Source organism: Trachypithecus francoisi, unplaced genomic scaffold (assembly GCF_009764315.1).
Source record: "Trachypithecus francoisi isolate TF-2019V2 unplaced genomic scaffold, Tfra_2.0 Lachesis_group2, whole genome shotgun sequence".
NCBI classification, from domain to species: Eukaryota; Metazoa; Chordata; class Mammalia; order Primates; family Cercopithecidae; genus Trachypithecus; species Trachypithecus francoisi.
The window spans coordinates 37346521-37351360 of record NW_022681465.1 but is presented as its reverse complement, the minus strand read 5'-3'; the positions used below and the strand labels follow the sequence as shown (position 1 = coordinate 37351360).

The 4840-nt window shown below is 36.3% G+C and overlaps 1 pseudogene; it reads left to right on the top strand.

The window, feature by feature from the left end:
- The first annotated feature begins 772 nt into the window (after window positions 1-772).
- Window positions 773-3602, top strand: LOC117064423 (annotated as a pseudogene).
- The last annotated feature ends 1238 nt before the right edge of the window (window positions 3603-4840 follow it).

Here is a 4840-nt window from a genome sequence, read left to right as displayed (position 1 = left end):
TCAAAACATCTCATGTCCCATATAAATATATACTATCAAGTACCCACAAAAAGTAAACATTAATTTTTTAAAATGTGAACAAATTTGATAGGAATAAAAAAGAATACTGAATATCATAGCCACTAGATCAACAGAAAATATTCTATAGGTAGATTTAGCCCTGTTAATTGGTGTGTCTGATTAATTTTAAACCAAAACTTATGTTGAAAGAATACAAAATTCTTCTGCATTTAGAAATATCAATATCTTTTGTGTTTCATCTTGCGCATGGGTCAATATAGGTAAGCTATACACTGTATGACAGTACATCTGCTTTCCTTTTATATTTCCTGGGCTATCTGGGAAGGCAAATACGGGGGAAGGTTAAATTGATCTGTAAAAAGTAAGATTAGATAGAGAAAATCTTGAAATTATACTTATTTAACTAATATTTATTGAATACCTACTATGTGTCAGAGTATGATTCAGCATGGGTTCACCAAAACATTTGGAGTTCCTCCTGGCACTTTTTTTTTTTTAAGCCCTTGGCATAGTACCTTGTATGATGTAGATCTCCAATTAGAATTGAATGAATTAATGAAGGAGATAAAACAGTGGGGTTCCTAATACTTTCCATAGAGAAAAATCAACAGAGATAGTGCTGCCTCTTAAAGATGATGGGGTTCAGGAGAGCCTACCCCAAAATATGGCACCTTGGCATTTGAAAAAACATCAGAAGCCAAAAACTCATTTTTACCTTCCCCAAGCCATTCTTTCCTGAAGCAAGTGATAAACCCTAAAAAGGATTTTCTGAATTTCTCCAGAAGCAGGTCACAAGACACTTATTGAAGAGATATCCTCCCTATACCTGGAGGACAGAAATATTCTTCTTACCTCTGAAGACAGAGTCACAGAGACAAATCTGAAGAAACAAGTCTTGCTAAGTTCCCCCCAGTTTATTGCCATTTTAATCATACTTTTTTACCCAATTATACTGCTCCACAATTGTCTATTTCTTCATGAAACCTACCATAAAACAATACATTGGCCTTAAAAATACACTGTTTATCCATTTCTTTGAGTCTTCATTTCCTTATGAAGCCTCCTATGTCATGTAAAGCTTATGAAATAAACGTGTATACTTTTCGCTTATTAATCTGTCATTTGTTATCAGGACTACCACAATGAACCTAGCAATGAGGGAAGGAAAATATTTTATCTTCCCCTGTGAGGATAATATCATTTATCAAACTCAAGTTTTTATTTAAATTTTGATAATATATGTAAAATATACTAGAGACTAGAGCCTGTATTTTACCTAATATCTATTTTATTTAACGATTTAGATTTTGTTCTGAAATCAGTTATTTTATCAATGATAAAATTATATGGGGATAAATAGAATTTAACATGCCTAGAATAAGTTAAAAATGTGATGACAGACATTGATTATAAGTTGTGTTTAAAAAACTATGGGCTCATGACATGTTTGAATCCACATAGTAAGAAAGATCTATACAGGCATTTCCGGTTGACTGAGCAGCGCATGTGTGGCCGGAAGTAACATCAGCCACAAGAATTCAGTAGCTGTACTGTGTGGCGCAGTGGTCTAGGCACTTCTTGGATACCTGCTGATGAAACTCCTGTGCAAGATGATCTAGAAGCAGAACCTCAAATTGCAGGAGTGGAACCTAAAGTTGCAGGAGGCCTCAAATCTGACCCTATCAGAAACTCAAAATGGAGATGTGTCTGAAGAAACAATGGGAGATGGAAAGGTTAAAAAATCAAAACATTCCCTGAATGTGGGCTTATCAGAAGCTCAAAGTGGGGATGTGTCTCAAGAAGCAGTGGAAAATATATAAGTTAAAAAATCTCCCCAGAAATTCACTGTATTAACCAACGGAGAAGCAGCAATGTGGTCTCCCAATTCGGAATCAAAAAAGAAAAAGAAGAAAAAAAGAAAAATGATGAATGATGTTGGGCCTGATACAAAAAAAAGAAAAGCAAAAACTGAAAACAAAGGGGAATCTCAAGAAGAAAGTGCTGAGACTCCTAAACAAACAGAAAATAATGTGGAGAAAACAGATAATGATGAAGACGACAGTGAGGTGCCCAGCCTACCCCTGAGACTGACAGGAGCTTTTTGAATATACTTCAGTTGCTTCTCTATATAATCTTGTCAATGAAAACACTGTGAAGGCAATAAAAGAAAAGGGCTTTACAAATATGACTGAAATTCAGCATAAAAGTATCAGACCACTCCTGGAAAGCAGGGATCGTCTAGCAGCTGCAAAAACAGGCAGTGATAAAACCCTGGCTTTTCTCATCCCTGCAGTTGAATTCATGGTTAAGTTAAAGTTCATGCCCAGGAATGGAACCGGAGTCCTTATTCTCTCCCTATGGGAGAATTAGTCATGCAAACTCTTGCTGGTTCTCAAGGAGCTAATGACTCACCGCGTGCATACCTGTGGGTTGATAATGGGTGGCAGTAACAGATCTGCTGAAGCACAGAAACTTACTAATGGGATCAACATCATTGTGGGCACACCAGGCCGTCTGCTGGACCATATGCAGAATACTCCAGGGTTTATGTATAAAAACCTGCAGTGCCTAGTTATTGATGAAGCTGATCGTATCTTGGATATTGGGTTTGAAGAGGAATTAAAGCAAATTATTAAACTTTTCCCAACACATAGACAGACTATGCTCTTTTCTGCCACCCAAACTTGAAAAGTTGAAGACCTGGCAAGGATTTCTCTGAAAAAGGAGCCATTATATGTTGGTGTTGATGATGATAATACGAATGCAACAGTGTATGGTCTTGAGCATGGATATGTTGTTTGTCCTTATGAAAAGAGATTCCTTCTGCTCTTTACATTCCTTAAGAACTGAAAGAAGAAGAAGCTTATGGTCTTCTTTTCATCTTGTATGTCCATGAAATACCTTTATGAGTTGCTGAATTACATTGATTTGTTTGTCTTGGCCATTCGTGGAAAGCAAAAGCAAAACAAGCATACGACCACATTCTTCCAGTTCTCCAGTGCAGATTTGGGAACACTATTGTGCATAGATGTGGCAGCAAGAGGACTGGACATTACTGACATGGACTGGATTGTTCAGTATGATCCTCCGGATGACCCTAAGGAATATATTCATTGTGTGGGTAGAACAACCAGAGGCCTAAATGGGAGAGGGCATGCCTTACTCATTTTGCGACCAGAAAAATTGGGTTTTCTTTGCTACTTGAAACAATCCAAGGTTCCACTAAGTGAATTTGACTTTTCCTGGTCTAAACTTTCTGACATTCAGTCTCAACTTGAGAAATTGATTAAAAAGAATTACTTTTTTCATAAGTCAGCCCAGGAAACATATAAGTCATACATACAAGCCTATGATTCCCATTCTCTGAAACAGATCTTTAATGTTGATAACTTAAATTATTCTCAAGTTGCTCTGTCATTTGGTTTCAAGGTGCTCCCTTGTTGATCTGAAAATCAAGAGCAATGAAGGCAAGCAGAAAAAGCATGGAGGTGGTGGTGGATTTGGCTACCAAAGTTGAGAAGTACAAATTCTCTAAACACATTAGCAAGAAATCATCCAATAGCATGCAGTTCTCTAACTGAAGACATGCTATTCTTTCATCTTGAATAACTTTGTTTTAAAATGAATTTTCCCCTTGATTTAACAGGATTGTTGTAGCCTTTAGAATTTAAACTTATCTAACACGAGTACAAATTGACTTGGGTTGCAAGCACTGAGCACTTACTTATGTAAAGTATCTCTTCTATATTGGGATATAAAACAGGTTTTAATTTTCTTGGTTGCCCAAGGGCAGAGCAAGGAATATCTGGACTTTCTTGTGATTATATAATATTTTAATTTTAAATATTTCTCCCTCATACACACAAATGTATGTTACTGTTTTAATATAATTCTTTGTGTACTTTTTCTTCTTGTTTTGTGAAGATTTTGTGGCATGGATTGCTGCGCTTACTGCTGTATAAAGTGACCCAGTGTACTGGGCAGCTGGTGGCAATGCAGAAAGGAGTCTCAGGTTATTTTCTGTTTTTAGATATTTATTGGACTTTGACAGTATCTCATGACTCCTCCTGAAAATATTGCTAGCATCATAATAACAGGATCAAATTCACTCTTAACAATATTAAACTTAAATGTAAATGGGCTAAATGCCCCAATTAAAAGACACAGACTGGCAAATTGGATAAAGAGTCAAGACCCATCAGTGTGCTGTATTCAGGAAATCTCACGTGCACATCTCAAGTGCAAAGATACATATAGGCTCAAAATAAAGGAATGGTGGAATAATTACCAAGCAAATGAAAAGCAAAAAAAAAAAGCAGGGGTGACCCAGTATCTGATAAAACAGAATTTAAACTGACAGATCAAAAAAGACAAAAGGAACTACATAATGGTAAAGGGATCAATGCAACAAGAAGAGCTAACTATCTTTAATATATGTGCACCCAATTCAGGGGCACCCAGATTCATAAAGCAAGTTCTTAGAGACCCACAAGAGACTTAGACTACCAAACAATAATAGTGGGAGACTTTAAAGCCCCTCTGTCAATATAACACAGATAAATGAGATAGAAAGTTAACAAGGATATTCCAGACTTGAACTCAGCTCTGGACCAAGCAGACCTAATAGACATCTATAGAACTCTCTACTCCAAATAGACAGAATATACATTCTTCTCAGTATCACACTGCACATCTTCTAAAATTGACCACATAATCGGAAGTAAAACACTTCTCAGAAAATGCAAAAAAATGGAAATCATAAGAAACAGTCTCTCAGACCACAGTGCAATCAAATTACAACTCAGAATTAAGAAACTCA